Below are 25,028 nucleotides of genomic sequence, written 5' to 3' on the forward strand. Positions count from 1 at the left end.
AAAACTAGTGGACATATTCTTTCTAATTACATGATTTAAGACCATCATATATTATTTGTATCCATTTGGAGAGTAAAAAGTAAATATGATATTATTATAATTAATTACATACAATTATAATATAAATTTAATTATATAATCCAATATATCTTAAAATCATAATTGGGAGGCAATATGCTAAATAATTTATTTAACAATGGGTAAATAAATTGTGCTTGCATTTTATTTACTGTTTTTCTGATTCTAAACTATTATGTGATAATTGTAGAGAATTTGTAAAATTCTGAAAATGAAAAGAAAATATGAAAAAATACAAAACAGAAACATTATAATGCACTACTCATGCAGTTAAACATTTAAGACTCTGCAACTTGATGCATATTTTGTGTTGTTTACTATAATCAGATGAAGATGCACAAGTATGTCTATATATGTATAAATTGGAGAATAATATTGAATTGGTACAAGAGCATGAATTATTACCCCTTAAGCTTATTCTCCGCCCAGGAAGTGAGACACAGAAGCATTAGAGTTTTCTACCTGGCAGAAGTTTAGTAGCCATGGTATGAAGTCATTTCTTCCCATGCCATAAGCAAAGGAATGGTATATCCAGCATGCTACGCCCAAACCCTTTTCCTTGCCTAAGTTAAATGAAATGGTCTCCAGAGATCTGAGTGAGGTCGAAGATGCCTGCAAGATGGGAAAAGACCATTCAGACCCTGATAGGATGATGGCTGAAATAGTGAATGACTAGGCTGTTCCTCCTGCTACCCCAGCAGTAGACAGATAGAGAGATGGATAGGCAGATAGATGGATAGATTTAGAGAGAGGTACAAATGTGGCAGCCTGAATTTCTGTTTTCAAGTCCAGTGCATATTTTCTGTGAGTTTATTTTGGGTCAAGAAGAAAATGCTAGCAAGACCTGAACTGTTTTGTAGTTACCCTACCAAAAAGGGCTTCTAATTTGGAGGAAACCTTAGCAGCTATGGAAGAATTTGAGCCAGAAGGGAAATCTCACTTCCTGGAGCCTTGCAGCAAAAGAGCCACAGAAGAGATCGTGAAGGACTCACACCTAGAACCACATAAGTCAGCAGTGCCTGGACAGAGTTTAATTTTAACAGGAAGGAGCTACAGGGATAAAAAGGAATCGATTATTTTGCTCTCCACACTCCAAGTCCCTGAAGCCACAAGTTTAGACAATGATGATGGAAATGGTAAGTATCTTAGTTCAGGCAGCTGTAACAAATTACCACAGACTGGGTAGCTTAAACAAGAAATATTTATTTCTCACAGTCTTAAGAGGCTAGAAATCCAAGATCTGGCCACTGTGGTCAGGTTCTTGGTGAGGGCCCTCTTCCTGGTTTATAGATGGCAGCCTTCTCTCTGTGTCCTCATATGGCAGAGAGTTAGCACGCTATCTGGCCTCTTCTTATAAGAGTATCTATATTTTATTTTGTCACTTTCAGTAATATGCAACTTCCAAGTAACTTTTTCATTTCATGTAATTGGTGTTATTTATAATGACCCCTTTTTATCATCTTAATATCTGAAAGATCTTGAGTAGTATACCCTCTATAATTGCTAGTAATGGCGATTTGTCACCTGTCTCTTTTTTCTTTCTTTCTTTTTTTTTTTTTTTGCGGTATGCGGGCCTGTCACTGCCGCGGCCTCTCGCGTGACGGAGCACCGGCTCCAGACGCACAGGCTCAGCGGCCATGGCTCACGGGCCCAGCCGCCCAGCGACATGTGGGATCCTCCCAGACTGGGGCACGAACCCGTGTCCCCTGCATCAGCAGGCAAACTCTCAACCACTGCGCCACCAGGGAAGCCCCTGTCTCCTTTTTTCTTGATCAATAGATTATGAGGTTTATCAATTTTATTGATTTTTTTTCAAAAAACACTTCTAGTGTTATTGATTTTTATGTTAAGTTTATCAGATTTAACAAATAAAAATACAAGAACCCAATTAAATTTGAAATCAGATAATGCATATTTTGCATGCATAATTATGTTCCATGTAATATTTGTGACATACTTAAAAATGTACTTTATCTGAAATCCAAATTTAACTGAGTGTTCTGAATTATATGGGGCAGCTCTATATTCTGTATTTTTGCCTGTTTTCTATTTTGTTGGTTTCTGCTCTTTATCTTTACAATACCCTTTCTTCTACTTAGGATATTTTTTGTTTGCTGTTCTTTTACTACTCTCCTATGGTTGTAGGTTTACAGCATTGATTTCAGACATTTCTTCTTTTCTGATATTTACATTTAACATAAAAATTTCCCTTTAAACATTTCTTTAGCAGTTTCACATATAGTTTGATATGCTAGCCTTATAATATCATTTGACTCAAAATACTGTGTAATTCCGTTTTGTGTTATATGTTGATACATGTGCTGTTTAGAAATGAGCTATCTAATATGTATATATTTGGGGCTCTTCTATGTGTATTTTTTTATTTCTAGTTTGTGTTCTGATCAGGGAACATAGTTTGAAAGAAACCCTTTTTTAATATCTATTGAGATTTGTTTTATGAATCAATATGTGGTCTGTTTTTGGGAACACTCCATATGTGCTGGAAATAATGTTTAACCTGTAGTTGTTAAGTATAATGTCTCACATATATCAATTAGGTTATGATGCTGACATTGTCATTCATATCTTGCATATCATTTTTTTTGGTCTAGTCACCCTATAAATTAATATGAGGTATAAGAGAACCTGGAAAAGAATAGATACATGTATATGTATAACTGAATCACTTTGCTGTACACCTGAAACTAACACAACATTGTAAATCAACTATACTCCAATATAAAATAATTTTTTTAAATATGAGGTATATATTAAATATTGAATTCTATGTAGATTTGGCAATTTTGTTAGAAGCTCCAATTTCTGTCTTATTTAGATATTGTATGGTGTATTTAATTATTTTTCATATTGTATTCAGTTTTTATAATTGCTGTCTGTAGGAAGGGAAGGTTCGTACAATTTCATTGCTTTCTTGCCATTATGTGTATGATGTTAAATTAAATTGGTTTAATAAGTGTTAAGGTTTGGATCAAAGGCAGTTGTTATAGTTAGTGCTTGATAAATGTTTCCTCGATTCAATACGTTTTAAAATGGGATTCTCATTATATATGTATACATAAAGTCACATATTTTAATATAGATTAGATCTTGAAATGAGTACTCTGGGTGAAAAATGTGTTAATTTATTATAATGTTATGTTTAAGGCACTAGAACTATCAATTTTGACTTGTTCATTTATGACTTATAGAACATATTCATGACATCATTGTTCTATTTAATGCTTCCCAATTGAATCCTAGCCTCCCAGCACATATTACTGTGATTTTTTACTAGTGTTCACTTCTGGGGCTTTAGTAATGTGGAGGAAATTGAGGTGGTATTCTGATAAGAATTTTCTGCTTACTGACTGACATGAGCTACTACAGCCACTATATTAATCTTCTTCCAATCCCTTCACCAGTATAAAAGAGAACCATATAATTTATTTATTTACGTGATTTCTCTGATCTTCTTAGGTTATATAAATTATTCAAGGCACACTGTTGAGAAGATATAGGTTCTGTTGATAGTCAAGACCATACGATTCAATGCCTGTATGTGTATATGCTTTATATACTCAGCAGCAAAGACAGAATTTTTTATTGGATTCAAAAAATAAATATATTTTGAATGTTTAATGGATAACTTAACATGTATCTTAGATAGCATTTGGGCTTTCCAATTTTTTGGAGATGAATATAACTTTGTATTACACCCAAAATTCTGGGGATTATGAAAGTCAAGACTGTCTTCAATGATTTTTTTCTTAAATATTCACAGGAACTTAATTTCTCATGTTCCCCAATAGTACTGTCATTGGTGAGTTATGTGACTATTTCTTCTTGACCTACTATCATAATCCTCACTTTCTTTAAAATCAAACAAGAAGCTTAGCTAATTCCTTGACCACTATATAGAGAACACGTATCTGCCATTTATCTTGCCAGTACCTTGGTCTCTCTTGGCTTCTCAGGTTAGTTCCATCGTGAATCCTTGTTTAATTTCCCTCTTGGGGTTTCAGATTTTATTCTTTCATTCTGTAGAGAAATTCAACTTCCTTTATTCCTTCCCCATATTTCATGACAAATCATTGATATTGCATTAGCAACTTTTTCTTGATACCTATAGATAAATAACAATGTTTATATATGTTTCAGAAAAGCCATCATTTAAATAAAACTTTGAAGATAATATGCAGGAATTATTTTTAAAAGTGATATTTCTTTTCTTTTTCACATGACATGGTATATTAAAAATATCAATCTGAATATGGTAATATTTATTTTATACAAGATTTTAATAACTATGTACTGTACTTGATGAGTATTTAAATAATTTATTTGTCATTATGTTAGTCAGCTCTGATTGCCATAAAAAATACCATAGATTAGATGGCTTAATCAATAGAAATTTATTTTTTCTCAGTTACAGAGGCTGTTAAGTCTGAGATCTAGGGTCAGCATGGTTGGGTTCTGGTTCGGGCTCTTTTCCTGGTTTGCAGAAGGCTAACTTTTCACTGTGGCCTCCCATGGCACAGGGAGGGAGAGATGGCTCTTGTTCTCTTCTTATAAGAGGACACACTCCTATCAGATTAGGGTTCCCTCTTATTACCTCATTTTACCTTATGTAATTACCTCCTAAAAGTCATACCTCTAGATATAGTCACATGGGTGGAGAGGTAGGACTTCAATATATGAATATGAGGAGATACAATTCAGTTCATAGTAGTTATTATTGAGTAGTTACTACCTAAATAATAATATATTGGCCCTTACTGTGTGTTTACTCTATATGGAGTTTACATTTATTGTTACTGTTTTTTCATTCTTTGTTTTGAATATTTGAAATTTTTATAACTGTGTCATTTGGAAATGACTTAATACCTTCTTATCAATTTGTGTCAAAAAATTATATAACTAAAGTCTCATATCTAAATAACAAAAAATGATTTGAATTAATTGTTTTTAAATCTTTAATCTTAAACTGTTTGGATTTATACTTTATTTTAAGTACATTTGCTAATATTTTTAGTTTGTACATAAAATTATGAGGTCCCAAGCAGTCTTATTTTTAAATATTAATCAGTTTCTCTCCATCTATTTACTTCTTCTGAACCATCTATTAGTATTAACCCAGGCTGTGAAAAGAGTGACTGAAAGAAAGAAGAATGTTAGGCAGTGCTAGGATTTAAGTCATTTGTGACTCAACAAAGAACATTTGCTAAACCAAATGTGCACATCAACTGCAAAGGGAGCTTTTTTCAGACATTCCCTAGATAAGGCCCATTCTTTCCAGATTTCAAAACAGCCAATGCCTACAAAGTCTGATTAATAAAAAAGGATTTGATATTTATATTTAGGACTGAATTACAATCATAAAGAGAAATTCAGTGCTTCTGGATTTTTACAAGCTTCAAACTATTTGATTTTACTAAGGCAAGTACATATACCTTTTTGAAGAAAATATGGAAACATTCAAGTTAAGAAAAAAAAAATTAACACTCAGATAATCATTTTGTAGAGAGATTTCCTTATAGAAATTATTCAGATATCAGAGCATCACATGGAAGAAAAAGTCTGTTATTTTCTAGGAAAGAGAACTAGAAGCATTATTTAGTCAGTAGTCCTAACTTGTAGAGTTTTCTGTTTTCTGATGCTTTCAAGATACACCAATTAGCTTTTTGTTGCAGAAGTCTATATTCATGTGCCAACATTCCATTTCCTTATCTTCTTTTGAAAGCAAGTTTAAGCATTTGCTCTACTAATTTCTCCAAAACAGGGATTTACCTTGCAATCAATCTTTTAATTTACTGTATTGCTATCTTCCTTCTTTTTTAAACAGAAATAGCTGCTGGTTATTATGGAATTGCTTTTAAAATGCTGATAATATGAAGTCTCTATAGATTTTTTTCATGACATGAAGGTTTTTGTATTTCACAAAAGTGTGTTATCAAATGCCCAGGAGGGAGTCTGCCACTACTGGGAAAATGAATAAATAGCAATCTTAAAAATTAAAAATTTCTTATTTTTATTGAGGAAGGAAAAGAGATTCATGGATTCATTAGTCATTATAGTTGAAGATAAATGAAATGTGAGTTTTTATAAGTGGTATAATAAATTGAGTGATGCTGTTTTAGACTGGCATTATTTAAGTGTCGTTTGTGGAGCAAATAGAATATTAAATTTATGTTGCAAACAAGTAGACAAGTAACATATGAGATAAATTCAAGCCATACAAAGTAGTTGTGAGAATTACATGAGATTACAGTATTCATCTCAATACAGTATTGAGATGAACTTGAATTAAGTAGAACATTTAATTTGGGGGGGCTGTGTGTGAATTGAAAGGTTATCCTTCCAAGGATTAACCCTGTATGTTATAATAAACATTTATTGATCTAACGAAAAGCATATTACTCAATACTTATATGACCCTGTTTCCTTATCTGCCTTACCAATTTTATCTACTATAATCATCCCAATGTGTAATATGTGAGAATCACAGAATCATATTTAACATCATTTTAAAATAAATGATAAACATCAAGATGAGAAGATTTACTAAGAGAAGTATTAAAGCTTGTTAAATTGTCAGAACAAGAAGTTTTAGACAACTATGTTACCATGGTGTCTGCTTAATGCATTCAACATTTTATAAAGAAAAAAAACTGAAGAGAATACACACACACAGCTTTCATTAGATGCATTGAGAGTGTCAGAATTCTTTAAAAACATGGAGAAATCCTGAACTCCTGCAGGAAAAAAGAAAAGAAATATATAGAAAATATATTAAAAAGGTTAAAAAAAAAAAAGGAGGGGAGACAATGCTGCTCTAGTTGTTTCATCATCAAAAATCATTATAGGAGTCAAAATGAAGAAATAAGATAAGAAAATGTTTACGGAAAAAATTTTTTTCTAGGACCACATATCCCAAAGATGAATTCAGGTATCATGCCAATACCTAAATTACTGGGACTTAGATTGTCACTGAAAATTGAATGTACCTGAGGGATGTGTTTGTCCTAAGTTAAACTCAGTAAATATGGGGTTTGATGTGATCTTCCAAAGAGAGAGGAATTCCTCACTTTACTGAATACACTTTATAGTATCCTGAATATTAACATGAAGCAGAAAATTTTGACCCACTTAATCACAGTGAAAAATCTTCTAAAATAGTAGTTATTATTCACTGATAACCTACTGTGTTGAAACACAGTAATATGCCTATGCATTCGTTATCTAAATAATGCCTTCTCAATTAAGGTGTCATAGAAAGTTCTAGGTATTCTATGTTAATGTTATTTTCAGCCTTTGAGTTAACAGGTAGGAACCTGAAGGAGCCTGAGCAGGCTTCTGTGTTTTACCCATTGGGACATAAACATATTATCATCTTCTCTGTGTGCAGTAAAGTAAAGGTTAGGAAGCAATGACATAATTCTTACAATGGCCTTATTAAATAGTTACTGTTATTATCCTCACTTTACATAAATTTAAGCTGAAAGAAGTTTAGTAATTCTATTTAAAGAAGTTAAGTAACATTCTCTAGATCCCATGGCTAGAGAATCTTGTGCACTCTAAATCTGTCTGATTAATCTTGAGCTTTCAAGTACTTTACGAGTACACATGATAGAGTCTCTCTACTTCCAAGTCATCTGTATACTCTCCTTCCTCCTTTCTGCCCCTTCTTGGATGAAGGTATTCATGCATTTGTTAATTCCATCCCCATTATTATACTTGCAAATCTTAGTTTACAAATGAAATGCAGTAGAAAGGGTATAGACCTTGGAATCAATGAAACCTGGGTTGTAGCCCAAATTCTAAATGATAGCTACAGTAATACTTTTAGGTGGGTTAAATTAGTGAACTCCAAACTCTCTAGGATTCTAGTTTAGCTTAATGAATGTAAATATATATGGAGAATTCACCTAAATTAATGGAATGTGTAGCATCTCTCATTAAGCTGGTTTATGGTGGGTAATCCAGTTTCAGTAGACTATGTCAGTGAAGGTGGGCCAGAGCAGAGTATCAGACAGAAGCCCCTGCTAATACCTTCAGTTGCTATCCATTGTCCGTGATCATCTCAGGCACTGGTTGACCATCTGCTCTTTAACCACTGCGATCTGAAAAAACTGATGTTTTGGTTCCATGACCAAATAATGACTTTCCCTCATGTATCTCCTCCCGTCAATTAGCCCCAGTTAGTGTATACTTTATCTTATTCAATAATATGAAAGAGCATATTTGCTAGTTATTATTGAACTTCTCCAGACAATCAGATGGGGGGAAATATACTCTGATGTCTGGGAAAGGTGTAGAGGTAAAAATATATATTATCTACAGGGAGCACAGAAGGGTTTCTAATGGATCAAAATTTCTCCAAATTATGGCAAACCAAAAGCAATGTCTTGTTGGATAAGAATGGTCTACACCTAGATGTGCAGCTGCTGGGACACAATTCTAAATAAAATTAAACAATACTCTTGAATCTTACATAGCTCATTGGTTTAGACAGAAGTCTTTCTGATTTCAGATTTAAAAAAGCAGTAAACTCAGAAGGTTTTTGTTTTTTTGGTTAAGGAGTGATTCGTAGTAGCTTTCCTTCCAGATATCTATATGATAATAGAGTTTCCAAGTCTAGTTAATATTAACACCTTAGGAGTTTATCTCCTCACTATAAAGTGTATAGTAGTTCCTCTTGTCACACAATGTTATTTTCTTCTCCTCCTTCTCCTCCTCCTTTACCACCACCACCACTATCACTATACTTAACACAAAAAGAGGAGGAAAACTATGTAATTTTGGTTTATTACTGATCTCTCAACAACACTGGACACAGTTCCTGCTATATATTTGGTATTCAGTAACAATCTGGTATGTTACAGGAAATTCTAGAGAGGATAAAGGACCTCAAGGGAGAAGATGATGTATCATTTAGGGTCCAATCATGAAATAAAAACCACATAATAATTTGAGCACTAAAAGTTTAATCTAAATATGTATTATCTACTTTAAAACAGGTTTAATATTAAGAAATAAAGAAGCTCTTAAATATACAAGAGTAGTAGTCATTGAGAAAAAACACTGTCTCCATGACTGAGGATGAGTACAAAGGAAGGAACAAATTTGGAAGACCTCTACCCCCAAGTCCGAAATTTGGATCTCATAAGAGAATAGGAGAACATCTTTTACTGGATGGCAAAGAAGTTATCTATAATGTTGTAGGCCAGGAGCTGGCAAGTAGTAAATAAGCACATAATGTCAAAAACACTTACTGAAAAGCTGGCTGAGGTGAGAGTTGGAACTCACTGGGAAACCAGCATGGGGGTGCTGTGGAAACTTGCTGGAAAGCCTCCTTCTGGAGCTCTTGAAAAACCGACTTGGAAGCTTCCTATGCAACAAGCTGCTAAAAGGTGGTTAGACTACATAATAAACAAATATTTATTTTTTATTATTTGTAATTTATTATTTATTAAAAATTGTAATTTATTACACATTTGTAATAAATTTGTAATTTATTATTTGTTTATTATTGTAATAAACAAATAAAGTAAAACAAATTATGACAAAGCTCGAGCAGGTCCAGAAGTTACAAGTTGCACGAGCACATAACTCAGACATTTTCAATACCAATTGCTGTTGTATAGTCTCCTCTCCCACAATCCATGTCTGTGGCTTCCTGGAGTGTTTCTTATGACTAATTGACTAAGGATTAAAAAGACCCTCAAGCCTGGTTTACATATATGTTTGCCTGACCTGTTGGTACTGCCTAAATGTGTACAGCTCCAGCACTGCATCCTCAGTCAGGGTCACCCTTTGTCAGTATTTTTCATATGGACGCTGGCACAATGTTAATATTGTCGGTAGAGGGTACTGGAAGGACACTGGAGGGGAAAAAGGCTTTTCTTGTCTGCTCTCCATTTTGTCTCAGTTGCCAGTCTCCTCAAGGGCAAAGCTTCCTCCAATGCTAGAATCCACCATAGTACAGTTCATTCTGTGCTAAGCTCCTGCTTGTGGATGTTTCTTCAGTTATGGGCTAAGGTACGGTGTGACTTCTTCCAGTCCCAGCTGTTGACAGCAGATAGATTTGCCAGCTCCTAGTTCCAAAAGCAGTTGATTTTCTGCAGTCCCCCCAACACCTTCTTTAATGGCTTCACAAAAGATTGCCACAAGTGAGGCTCCTCACCTGGCTCTCAGGTGACTGTTGTGCATTCCGAGGTGACAGTCCTCTCTGTGGATGGCTTCCCCCAACACCACAGAGAATATATTTTCAGAAACATCTTAGTACCATTTTTCACCATACGGTGATCCATAAACGTGCCTTCCCGTCCCTCCGCCCCATGCCACCTTTGGTAAGGGGGGGAAGAGAGGCTCTTTAGGTAGCTGTTGCAGCTCTATGAGTAACAGATATGATAACATGTATATACCTACATACACGTACACACAGAATTCTTAGTACATTATCTCACACAGCCTGAAATGTGTGTATTCAGTTCTCTTTCTTCATTTCACACTTATGACTTAAGTTATGCAGTCTGAGGAACTAGAGAATTGGGAGGCATGCCACTAAAAGTCCTTATTCTTTCTTCATTCCTCATCCAATTTGTTACCAATTTGGGTCATTTCTTGCTCCCTTTGTATTTATAAACTTACGTGAATCATTTCTACTTCTTTGTTCAGGACCTCATAATTTCTGTCATGGTTAATTAATATTTTTCTCAATTTATTTTCTATCTTGATTTGATCCTTTTGAACCTATTTTTCATAGAGTTACTAGGGTGATTTTTATTAAAATTCAGATATGATTATGGTGTCCCTTTGAAGTAGTTCAATGTTAAAATACTTCGGGGATAATAATCAAGCTCATTACTGAGAAATTAAGAACATTTCTATTCTAGGCTGTAACTACTTTTCAGTCACTTATCATTTCATCTCCTAAACCCTATGTGCTCTTCATACTTAAGCAGAACTATTCTCCAAATAGTGTTTAAATTTAATTGAGAGGTACAAACTACTGTGCATAAAATGGACAGGCTACAGGGGGAGGAGTACAGTGAAATATAGCCATTATTTTGTGGTGATTTTAAATGGAGGATAAGCTATAAAAATGTTGAGTAGCTATGTTGTACACCTGAAACTAACATGATGTTTTAAATCAACTATACTTCAATAAAAAATTTTAAAAAAGAAAGTTAAACTTCAGTAGTTCTGAACTGCTTGCATAACTCATATTATTTTACTCTATCTACTCAGCACCTAGCATTGTGAGTGGTCAATGAATGATTGTTAGACAAATAAGTAAATATATGAATAAAGTGGGTTAGAGAAGCATGGATGAAGGAGCAAATAGACCAACAGTTTCTTGTCATTCAGTTGTGTGAAAAAACTCATACTTGATATTTGGAGATGACTAATTTCTTACAGTATTGTAGAGTAAAATATGCATCAAAGATGTATTCAGTATGGAACATGATACTGATGTAAATATAATTTTATATAAGTTTAGTGTAAAATATGCCTATGTAAATATCCAAAAGTACTCATTAAGATAGTAGCACAATGAGAATGCTTTAAACACCTAAAAATATGAGAAAATAAACAGTTCAGTAGGAAAAAATTAACCAACTAAGCACAAAGAGCTTGATAAAAGCCCAGGAGAGGTAGGACTATAGATTGCTATAGAAAGAAGTGGAAAGAAAATATGTAAAGACAGTCGATTTAATAATGTGGTGGAAAGCTAGATAACTAGCTGGAGAATGGACAGAAAGATCATCCTCTTGCAGAGAAATTAAAATAGGTGATTTTTTTTTTTAAGGAGAGAAGGAAAACGAGAATAAAAATATAGTGGAGCCCCTTAAATTATAAATCAATAAGAAGGCATTTTAGTTAAGATGAATATGACTAGAATCTCAAAGCCGAGAATTCTCATTCACAAATCTGGCATGGTCAGACTTCTACCAGTTGCTATGGATGGAATGTTTCTGTTCCCCCCAAATCCATGTTAATTCCTAAACCCAGTGTGATGGTATTAGAAGGTGGGGACTTTGGGAAGTGATAGGTCATGAGGGTAGAACTCTTAAGAGTGAAATTAGTGACCTTATAAAAGAGATCACAGAGAGCTCCCTTGTCCCTTCCTCAGTGTGAAGATATAGTGAAAAGAGAGCAGTCTGTGAACCAGGAAGTGGGCTCCCACCAAACAGTAGATCTGCCAGTGCCTTGATCTTGGACTTCCAGGCTCTAGAACTGTGAGAAATAAATTTCTGTTATTTATAAGCCACCAAGTCTATAGAGTTTTATCATACCATCCTGAACAGACAAACATACCAGTTTAAGCTTCTGAGGTTATTTGCATTATTTGTTATGAGAAAAAAAAAAAAAAATCAGTGAATGGATGCTATTTATACTGAGCTTGCAGTTTGATCCTAATCCCTTACCAGTGTCTTTTGAGATAATGTAGAATGTCAAGAAGTTTGAAAAACATATTTTGCCTATTATAGAATCATGCTAACTGACCTTCCTAGTAGTTCCTTCATCTCCTGTTCCATCCTGCTAACATTGAGTCTTCACAAGTAGGAGAGGAAACTACTTTTTTTTTTTTCTTTTGCGTTACACAGGCCTCTCACTGTTGTGGCCTCTCCCGTTGCGGAGCACAGGCTCCGGACGCGCAGGCTCAGCGGCCATGGCTCACGGGCCCAGCCACTCCGCGGCATGTGGGATCTTCCCGGACTGGGGCACGAACCCGTGTCCCCTGCATCGGCAGGCGGACTCTCAACCACTGCGCCACCAGGGAAGCCCGAGGAAACTACTTTTGATGGATAAGATTCCATTTTCTTGAAAGCTTTTCAGAGCAAAGAGAGAAAAGAATTTTTAGAAAGGGAGAAAGTCATCTAGCAATACTCACAGGGTTTTAGGAGTCCCATTAACAAAAAGATTTCTCCCCTTAGCCCTTTTGTTTAAAAGCTTCAATTAACATTACCATGCAGAAATTTTCTGTCTTGATTCCTATCTGGCTTTCTCCCTGCAAGTAGAGCAAGTGAGGAGAGACAAAGAGGATGGGATCTCTGAGATATCATTAAAGGTTAGTCACTTGTTTTTTTCATTCACTCAAAGTTTGATACCCAGACCACCTACATAAATACCACCTGTGGTGCTTTTTAGACGTGCAGTCTGCAGGCAACACTCAGACTTACTAAAACAGGTTCTAAAATATGCCTTAAAATACTCTGAGACAATTCTTATGTAAAACAAACACTCTGACCACTGCTATAATGTCTGTTCTACAAGTGTATTTGGAAACTTAACTCCGAACTAAGGTGGAATACAGAAAAACAGAATAGCTTAGGATATAAAATAGAGCACAATAGTATGATTACTTTGTTCAATGAAATGTTAACAGAAGTGACATGTGTCATTTCCACTGGAATTTTTCAAAGCCTGAAAATAAATTATATTCTTTTTCTTCTGCCAAGGTGATCTTGAAAGCGAATATTAAGATGAAGCTATATCAGCTGGGATCCCAGAATCACCATAATGAGCTAAACATGCTGCCAACATGATACTACTCCTAGTCTGAGTGAGAAATAAACTTTTGCAGTGCTAAGCCATGAGATTTTAAGATTGTTACTACAGCATACCCTGGGGCGGACTACTATGGCCAGTTACTCTATTGCACTAACATAGGATTGAGATATGTTATCAATACCAACAACCCACCTTTTCTTCTTGCTCATGTTTATTTATCCTCGGGGGTGGGGGGGATCCTAGTGCTTTCCATGTGTTGCCCTTTGAGCATTTTTCTTCCACGTGGTCTTCTCTTTCCCTGTTTTATTAGTGTGTTTTTATTCTCATCTTGTCTTTTCTTGCTTATATCAAAAATTTTCCACAAATGCCTGGGTATGCAAATGGCAAAAGGCTCTGCAATGTGGATCTTGTTAGACTTTTTTACTATTTTTATTGTTGCATTGAATATTTAAAATTGGCTTTTGGAATGAGGCAGGTGTTATCTAAGTTCAGTTTGCTATTTGAATCACAGTCTGTAGTGGGGATTTTTGAAGAACGTTTATCTTCTATGTCTTACATGTTCAACTGGCATTTTTTGAAGTCGAATACATTTTTCATAGACTTGTTTTTGATTATCTGTTGATATATTTTTGAATGATTAGAGATATGTTTTATCTTGTGAACATCTACAGATTGCTTTTGCTTCCCCACATTTTCTAACTGTTTAATATTAATTCCTCCTTTTAAACCGTAAGCTGTAGGACATTGATGTACACAAACTTTTTCTTAAATTTGAATATTTACTAATATACATCTGTAGCTGTGCAAGTCTCTGTAAGGATCTTTGATCCTGATGCATGGTCTTCTTACATGGAAGCATGTAGTTTATTTTAAATATTCTAATGGTATTTGTGGTTTTCTCTCTCCTGAGAATGAACAAAATATAATAACCTCCAGAGTATACTGAGTTTATTAACTTTCTTGTAATATGTGCATCTATTCATTTATGTAGACCCACTGCTTTCCACTTCTGTCTCCCACCATATCATGTCATAGGTAGTAATAATCTATAGTGAATGTACAGTAGGAAACAGCTATGGAATAAAGATGGAGGTAAAGTGATTCTAGCTATTTTGGAAAGAAACTCAGGACTAAAAGCATGAAGGTACAGTGATAGCAAGGTAGCAACCTCCCCTGACCCTTCTCAGAAGATATTCAATTCATAAATATGGTCTATCATGTGTGAATTCTGATTATAATCACCTTAGAAATAAAGGGAAAGCAATCACATAATGGAAAATTTCCTACACAATATTATTAATATAATTATGATTAATACTTCTCAGAAAATAAAGTCAACTATAGTACAAGTACTAAGTATGTTTTGGTTTAACATATAAAAGAGATTATTCAATAATATATTTTGTATCAGTTGATATGAACATGACTAAGCTCTAGCAAGGATATGAAAATGTTGGAAAAATGCATATTTCCTGCACGTATGGTCTTTTGTTGTCCAATTCTATTAAAATAACTGCCCACCTAAGAATAAAAAACTGAAAACAGATATCAAGCAAGGATTATTGACCAAATTGGTCACTGCCATCTTATCTGTCACTAGCCAAACCTGTCCAGAGGGAAAATCTCTGGTTGTAAATGCATTGTAATATAGAGTAGGTGGCCAGCTGATGATGCAAGCACTTCCTCTTTTGCCTTCTAAGTTCATGACATCTGATGAATACATCTCTTTTTAAAGAAAAAGCATTATTTTTAAAGTACCTGGTTATGAGTGCTCAATTCAGTAAGAGCAATAGGTTACAGGTAGAGAGACAAGGGAGTATATTGAGAAACAATTGTTTAAATTCCTTAAGAAGTTTAAAGGATACTTGAAAACTTCTTAAGGAACTTAAACAATTGTTTAAACAATTGTTTAAATTGAGGAAACAATTGTTTAAATTGAGCAAAATTCAAAGGAGTGACTAGATGTTAATCTACTGTCTTTCCCACTGTGGTCCAATGTTTTACCAGAGAATTTGCTGTAATGTAAGAAAGGTAGAAATTTCTCAGTGTTTCTGATCATATTCCAAATTCCCTACAATTATTTGAATTTTACACCCCTTTTGACTGTTCATTAATATTTACTTGGAAAGTTGAAGAATCTTAATCAGGTAACAGTATATTTCAGTGATCATAACCACTCACCACATTTTTATTGGAAGAATAAATGGTTGAGGTGGTATTAACAACAACCTTATAAAAAATACAATTAAAATTACATGAGACATCATTCATTCCGTTAGAAGGCACAGTTTTTAAGAAGTAGATCTTGTTCAGTGTTCTCCAGAGAAACAGAACCAAAAGTATAAGGTCATTGGGGCAGAATTCACTGTTACTGGGGGGGGAGGGTCAGGGGACTATTCTATTCTGGCCTTCACCTGATTGAATGAGGCCCATCCACATTAAAGAGAGCAATCTGTTTTACTCAGTCTACCTATTTAAACATTAATCACATCCCAAAACACAATCACAGAAACCCCAGAATAATATTTGACCAAACATCTGGGCACCGCATGGTCCAGTGAAGTTGCTGCATTAAATTAACTATCACCAAGTGTAATCACTTTATCACTAGCTTTCTATTTGTTACTTGGAAAATATACTTCAGCTTCTCTCTTGAATCTGTAAGTCAAATTATGTGTCAAATAATACTGGTTTTCCATTACTTCAAAGAGATAATGCAAGATTAATGTGCTAGTTTCATAATACACATTGAGTTCCTCATAAGAAATAAAGAATTGACATGTTAATATTATCAATATGTTATAGTATTTTAATATATGCAGCAAAGACCATCATTCACTATATGACATGAATAATGAAAAACATCTAAGGAAAAGAAGAAAGTTTGTAAAATCTTTTGAGGAATTCATGAATAGATGTGTATATAACTTGTGTTCTATAATGTATACTAGGTACAGTATTATGGGATATGATAAAGGAAGAAAACTGATATAATCTAATTAGATTTTATTTTAAAGTTTGTACTGTAAGGGTAGCCTTGAAGTGTTTTTCAGTATACTTTATCAATGGATATCATACTAAAGATCATTCATTAGATTTACCTTCTAATCCAGGAACTTTGACCGACACCATGGTCAAATCAGTTTGATTTTAAGATATTCATTTGTAAAATTGTTAGAAGAAAGACATGATCTCTAACAAAACATCCTGTTTTAAGATTCTGTATTTTATATGGTAGGTCGCAAACCAGTAGCCTATAGGTTTAAAAAAAAGAAAACAGGAACATATCATTTACAAAACAGAAAATTTTACATAAAAATTAAATGGCTGTACTTCTCTAAAAAAATAAGATCTGGCAACTCTCCCCTAAATTTGCATATGGTATCAGTTTGTACCAAGGGTATAATCTTTCCATTTTATTTCTCATCCACTATTTAAACAAATATGTTTTGAGTATCAGAGACTCAACATTCCTACCTTAGCCAGTGCTTTGGCTTTTCCACCTTTGGTAAACAGTTTTAATTGCAATTCATGTTCTGAAAAAGACAAAAAAAACTTAACTGATTTTTGTTTTGTTTTGCCTAACGAAATTGATGAATTAGTCCATGAAGTTATATGACTATCATATTAAAAGTTTATTAAGTCCTGGGATGTTACCAAATAGTAAAGTCTCATCTCTTTTAAGAATAATGTGACTGGTTATTGCTTTCTTCTTTCATTTGCTATCCAGATTGACCCCAAATGACTCAATTTTATGTGAAGGGAAAAGAAGAAAATAGTCTCAATTTGCTCATAATGAAAATGAGTACTGATACTACTTTTTACTGAATAAATAAGTTCCCATTTTCTTTTGTGTTAGTGACATCAGAATAAAGAGGAACAGGTTAGCAAAATATTTTACTCTAAGGAACTGTTTACCAAAATACGTCAACGCAAGGAAAGATATTCACAAGTGAGTCTAAATTCTTGATTTATCTCTAGAGAACTGACTTAAATCTGATGTCATCAACTATGAGTACATAAAACAATGAAAATGTATTACTTTTAAAAATTTTAATCATTTAAACAGCCCTTATCTTGCTACTATACCTCTTATCAAGAGGTGGCAGTACCATATTTTCAACATTCAAGTGATGAGAAATATTTATATTGACTTAATGTTATCATTTTTTCCCTTTTTCTGAAAATTAGTAATACAAGTCAGTATTTAAGTGTATTCTCATATAAATCAACTAATGTGTGATAATTACAGCATATTCTTTGTAGACCATCATGAATCTTCTTTATAGATATTATCTAGAGCTTTCTTTGTATTATAGACTGTGTTCTCTAATGATTGCCAGCACATACACACCAGACTGCCTTACCCCAATATTCAGTTCTTAATGTGCTTAAGGAATGATAAGCATAAAAGTAACTTAAGTAAAAATACAATCTATTGTAATTTAGTGATATATATGGGGGTTGGCCCAAAAAATGTTATAATGTTTATGTAAAACAAAGGAATTTTGATTTAAATGATAAAGACCCTTGTTTCTCTCAGTGTGGTCAACATTAGTACCCTGAGAGCTCATTATATGTAGAATCTCAGTACCCACCCAGACTTACTTAATCTAAATGTACATTTTATCAGGATCCCCAAGTGATTTGAATGCATATTAAATGGTGAGAAGCACTCATCTGAACTAATGATTACAAAAATCATCATCGATAATCACAACTGGCCTTAGAACAGTGTTTTATAAATTGTGTTCCACCAAATCCTATAAGTGTGAAGTACTGCTTCTCTGACTACTGTGAGAGAAAGAAGTGTCCTAGAGAAGGACAGTTACACTCTCATCTGTTTGGTTTTTTTTAATTTTAGTGAAAACACTTAACATGAAATCTACTGCCTTAACAAATGTTTAAGTGTACAATACAGTATTGTTGATGATATAATGTTGATGGTATTAATGTTGTACAGCACATCTCTAGAATTTATTCATCTTATTTAACTGAAACTTTCTACTCATTGACTAGTAACTCCTCATTTCCTCCTTCCTCCAACCCCTGGCAACCACTCTAACATTCTTTGATTCTATGAATTTGACTATTTAAGATACCTCATATATGTGGAAGCATGCAGTTTTTTGTCTTTCTGTGTCTAATTTATTTCACTTAGCATAATGTCTTCAAGTTTCATCCATGTTGTCATGTATCACAGAAGTTCCTTTGTTTTTAAAGCTGAATAATATTCCATTGTGTTTGTGTGTGTATGTGTGTGTTCATATATATATATACACACATACATACACATTATATTTGCTTTATCCATTCATCTACTAATGGACATTCACGTTCCTTTCTTACCTTGGCAATTATGAATAGTGCTGCAGTGAACATGGGAGTACTAGTATCTCCTTGAGAACCTGATTTAAATTACCCAGAGGTGTGATTACTGGATCATATAGTAGTTCTGTTTTTAATTTTTTGAGAAATTTTTAAAAATGTTTTCTGTAGAAGCTCTACCATTTTGCAGTCACACCAATGGTGCATGTACTGGTTGTTCAAGCACTTTGGGTAAAAAGACTATCTTTGCTCCATTGTATTTGTCATTGCCCCTCTGTCAAAGGTCAGTTGACTATATTTACATGAGTCTATTTCTGAGTTCTCTATTATGTTCCACTGATCTATTCTCTTACCAATACTACACTGTTCTGATTACTGTAGCTTTATAGTAAGTCATGAAGAATCCAGCTAGTGTCAGTCCTCCAACTTTGTTCTTCTCCTTCAATATTATGTTAGCTATTCTGGGGTTTTTTGCCTCTCCATTTCAATGTAAGAAACAATTTGTTTCTATCCACAAATAACTTATTGGGATTTTGATTTTAATTGTATTAAATCTATAGATCAAGTTAGGAAGAACTGATATTTTGACAATATTGACATGAATCTTAACTATTCATAAGCATGGAATTTCTCTCCACTTATTTAGTTCTTCTTTGACTCCTTTCATCCCAGTTTTATAGTTTTCCTCATATACATCTTGTATATATTTTGCTAGATTTTTACCTAAGTATTTCATTTTTGCAGGTGCTACTATAAATGGTATTGCATTTTTAATTTTAAATTTCACTTGTTCATTATTGGTACATAGGAAAGTGACAAACTTTGTATATTAACCGTGTATACTGCAACTACTATAATTTCTTATTAGTTCTAGGATGTTTTTGTCAATTCTTTTGAATTTTTTGCATAGACAAAGAAGACACTTTTATGTCTTCCTTCCCAATCGGTATACATTTTATTTCTTTTTCTTGTCTTATTGGATTAGCTTGAACTTCCTATATGATGTTGAAAGGGGGTGGTGAGAGGAGACTTTCTTTTCTTATACCTGCTCTTAATAGGAAAGCTTCAAGTTTCTCATAATTAAGTATGATGCTAGGTAATAAGTGTTTTTGTTGATATTTTTCATTAAGTTGAGGAAATTTCTCTCTATTGCTATTTTACCAGAAGTTTTTGTCACATTTAGTGGTGGATTTTGTCAAATGCTGTTTCTGTATCTATTGACATGATCATATGATTTTTCTTTTCAGTGTGTTGATGTGAAACATTACATTAGTTGTATTTTGAATATTGAGCCAGTCTTGCATACCTGGTATAAATCCCACAATGTCTTGGTGTATAATTATTTTTATACACTGTTGGATTTGTTTTCTTCTTGTAGTTATACAGTTTCGGGTCTACATTTAAGTCTTTAATCCATTTTGTATTGTTTTTTTTTTTGTGTGTGTGTGTGTGTGTGTGTGTGTGAGTGTGGTGTAAGATAACGGTCCAGTCCCATTGTTTTATGTACCTGTTTTCATGCCAGTGCTAATACTGTTTTGATTACTGTAGACTATACTTTGAAATCAGGTAGCATGATGCCTCCAGCATTAAAACTGTAGTTGTCTTTGGGCAGTATTGATATTTTAACAATAGTAAGTCTTCCAGTCCATGAATATAAATATTTTTCCATTTTTATGTGTCTTTAATTTCTTTTATCAATATTTTACAGCTTTTGGTATACAAGTCTTTTTCTTTCTTAGTTAAGTTTATTCCTCATCTGTTGTATATACAATTGAGTTGCCTATTATGTGTTGAAATGTAAAATCAGCACTAACAGTGAAAATCATTTAAATTTTCCTTTAGAATTCTTAGGAAAAAATACACTGCATTCAGAACATCTCTAAAGTATTTTAAGGCAAGCAATTTTTAATTCATTTATGAAATAGATCACCTTTTTGGCCTGATCACTGCTGCCTTTTTGAGGGACTACATTGTAAATATATGTCTTTATACACTGAAGTAATAATTGGTTCTGTACGAAAGGTAAAAGAGAGTGGCTTTTAACAAAACAAACAAGCAAAAAAACTTTAAGTTCACATCTCTCACATAACATTTTCAAGAAAATCTGTCCTTGACTACAATGGACAGAGTTACGTATGACAGTGATCATTCTCTCTCTTTCTCCTTCACTTTTCCTCTTAATCTAACATTTGTTAATATAATTAAAGTAGTAACATGATAGAATTCTACCTTAAGTTTCTCTTTAAGCTCTCCACTAAAATGAGAGGTTGAGTGTATTATATGAAGTAGTGTAGTATTATAAGTATAGTATAGTAGTAAGTATAGTAAGTAAGTAAAGTATAGTGTAGTATTATAAGTATAAGTATAGTATAGTAGTAAGTATAGTAAGTATAGTATAATGTAGTATTATAAGTATTATATGAAGTAGTGTATTATATGAAGTATGCAATGGGTATAAAGTTACAATTATACAAGAGCCCATTAGGTACTAGAGAAGGAAGGCACTCATGACACTCTATCTTAGAGAGACACTCCTATATCTTTTCTCTCAAAACAAAATTATGTGTCACAGTTCTCCAAAAGTTTTGCAAGAACCTTACATTTAAATATACGGTTTGTCATCTACCATGAGTCAGTTTAGACCATGATGTGATTTTCCTTTTATATAACCTTAATGATAACTCTATTAAAAACAATAGGAGATGGCCCTCCCTAGCCCCTGTGCCTCTCATGGAAAACACGTGTGAAAGCTTCTAGCTATCCTCCCACAACCACCCCCATAGTTATCACTCAGCAATTCCATGACATGGATGAATGGATAATTGCTGTCTGAAATGGGTTAGAACCTTCTGACTACTCAGAATGGAAATAAATACAACTTCTTACAATAGGGCAGACCTGAGACCAGATTAGCAAGAACTAATCTCAGAGAAGTGTTACCAACAATTAGGACACCATTTGGTCACCTGTCTTTGAACCTATTATCAGGTATACAGCATGCAGTACTATCCCAAATTCTTCCCCATTAACCAGATAGAGCAGAAGATCATTTATTACCCAGTAGATCATAACATTTTGGACAACATGTTCACTATCCATTCCCATGAAATTTCTTCACATCCCATTAATCAATATACAGAAAGCCTATATTCTTCCTTTTCCAGAAGTAAATCTATGTCAGCATGCTATCTTCATTCTAAAATTGTCAAGAACTATGAGAGATCTATGACTTTGCTCTACTTAAAAGCTGGCACATAATTTGCCACAATTTTAGAAATGCTGGCAGAATACAGGAGACATGAGTCATAGAACTTTATGGCTAATGGCAATATAAGCAGCATGAACATCAGAGTATTTCCTCAGTCCACTTTGCAACTAAGCCTCATGGGAATAACCCAAATAGGTCCAAATAGATGTTTGAGAATGCAATAGTTTGCATTTTATGAAAGGCATCCTGACTTTAGGAAACTGAACTCTTTTATAAGGGAGGTAAGCATGCCTGCTACAAAGGGAGACATTGTTTCTGTCTTCTTAGGCTGATTGCTAAACAAATACCTTTGAAAACAGTCTGGAACAAAGGCAGTCAAAGGCTCTGCAAAATGTCAGGAAACCTCAGGTACCCATAAAGAATTGTCTCTCAGTATTGGCTTCCTCAGCTTTACCTACTTTTCTTCTTTCTCTCTCTCCCTCTCTACTCCTTCTTTCCTTTCCCTTTATTTCTCTCTCTCTCTCTCATTCTTTCTTTCTTTCCTTTTTTATTTCTTCTATTCTTGGCTTTAATGGTCTTCACAAAGATAAGACTAAAATAGTAGTAAATAAATATTTTCAGGTACAATGATACATAAAGATGAAATAGTCCTGATTTCTTTTGTTGTGCAATTAGTTTAATTTTCTCCTTCAGATTTTATTTTCATACATCATATATATGTTTCTATGTGAGTGTGTGCATGTTGCAGGGGAGGCAGCACTGAAATGTTATAAGTTAGAGTTTGTATCAAATTTGCTTAATGTAAGTTTGTATGGTCAGATTTTCAGACTATTCCTGTGGAAATTATATTCAATAGGCCTAAGATGGTACCCAGAGTTTATATTTTTAGGATAGAGCAAACTGAAATCTTAAATGAAGCAATTTGAGGAAAACAGGCATGGAACATTTTTTTAAAAGAGAAAGAAATGGACATATCTTCACTAAACACATTTTTTACAATGACAAGATAACTTCAAATGGTCAAACCTTTTTTTCTTTGTGTGTTAATGAGGTAAACACATTTTTGCTTTGTTCATAACTAATGTTTTCTTTAAGTGTATCAACAAAGAACAAATTAACTGCAATTTTTATTGTAGCATGTAGATGTAATTTGATATAGCAATTTTATGCAAATTAATTTAGTGCCACAGAAAAACACATCTGTAACACTTAACAAATGAGAAAACAAGTAGAACAAAAGAAATATGAATTGTAAAATTTCATTTAGCTCATAACATCTTGCATCATACTGAGAGAAAAAAATTAAATCCTGAAAATCCTAAATGCATGAATATTGTATCAAAAATGAAAACAAATAATTGATATTCTTTAAAATATTTTTATTTGATCATGTTAAAATATTTTAAATGTCAATGTACAATAAGAAGCTATAAAATAGATCATTTAAAGTATCTTTTCACATACAGTATTTGGGCAAATAGGAGAGTCTATCCTGACTTGTATAGTCTTCAAAATTAAATTAATGCCTAATTTAAATTGTAAACTATCTCTATAATTCTCACAGCTTTATATGTTTCATGAAATTCTACTAGTCTTTATGTATACATACATTACATATCACATAATAGTTGGCCAGAATGACCAGAAATATCAACATTTTCTCATGTCTGGACCTTTTTTTCCCCTTCTGTTTCATATATCTTGGGATATATCTTAATGAATCAAATTCTGGTGTCTTAATACAAAAACTAAAAAAGACCACTGCTTTCTCTTAATCAGCTTCAGGGTAAGCAAAGTGCAGACACACTAAAAATCAGTGGAGACTAGCTCCCAACACTGAGCTGACAGCTAGAATTTGCTCTGCCATCTCTACACTCTATCATCCTTCCCATTTGTTTTGTTGTTGATGTTATTAAGATAGGCAGGTCCAAGGAATTCCTGAAATTGTTTTACTCTTGGATTTTGTAGTTGTCATTCGCGAAAGTATTCTCCTACCTGCCTGAAATTAGAACCTCAGAATTCTGAAACAGGAAAGAATGTTTGGATTTAAGGATTTAATGAAGAATTGTTGAATAGATTGCTCTAAACCAGAACTTTGGAGGTAGATACCAGTTGAGAAAAGAGAAGAGAAGATGGAGCTTTGAAATTCCTTTGTGGGTGAAATTAACAGGGAGAGATACTGGAGAGGTCAGGCAACACTTGCTCAAATAAAAACAAAAGTTATTTTAATTGTAGTTGATAGAGTTGTGAACTGTCAAACAATTTCAAATGTAGTCACTTAAAAAAACATCGTGTGATACTTATATAATTATGTGAATTTGAACAGTTTATGAAAATACATATTTTTCTCAGTACTAGAACAAATCTATTGTTTTAGGTACTATTACAATGTGCAATGTAAAAATATGAAACAATTAAAGAATACTATAGTGTTTCCCAAAGCTTTTAAAAGCTGTGTCATATTTATTGACTATATAATGCTCTAGTACATCAGGGGACAAAACACATTTCCTTCCCTACCAACAAAATAATGGATTGTTCTTATTTCAAATAAAATTTTGTATACTATAATTTTATTGAAAGAAAATCCTAAAATATGGAGCTTTGGAACTCAGTATATTAATGATTAAGAATAATAAATTAATCTAGGCCAAAGGATAATCTACTTCAAATTTTGAGGATAATCTACTTCAAATTTTAAGGATAATCTACTTCAAATTTTAAATTCTTAATGATTAAGAATAATAAATTAATCTAGGCCAAAGGATAATCTACTTCAAATTCCATATATATATATATATATATATGGAATCATACACTTGCAGCCTTTTCATATTGGCCTCTTTCACTTGGTAAATGCTTTTAAGTTTCCGCATGTCCTTTCGTGGTTTGGTAG

At 33.4% G+C, this 25,028-nt stretch overlaps 1 pseudogene; it reads left to right on the forward strand.

Annotated features, from left to right (window-relative positions):
- Positions 1–985: 985 nt before the first annotated feature.
- Positions 986–25,028, forward strand: part of LOC137211484 (large ribosomal subunit protein eL8-like) — a 55,630-nt pseudogene continuing 31,587 nt past the window's right edge.

Source organism: Pseudorca crassidens, chromosome 18 (genome assembly GCF_039906515.1).
Source record: "Pseudorca crassidens isolate mPseCra1 chromosome 18, mPseCra1.hap1, whole genome shotgun sequence".
Lineage (NCBI taxonomy): Eukaryota > Metazoa > Chordata > Mammalia > Artiodactyla > Delphinidae > Pseudorca > Pseudorca crassidens.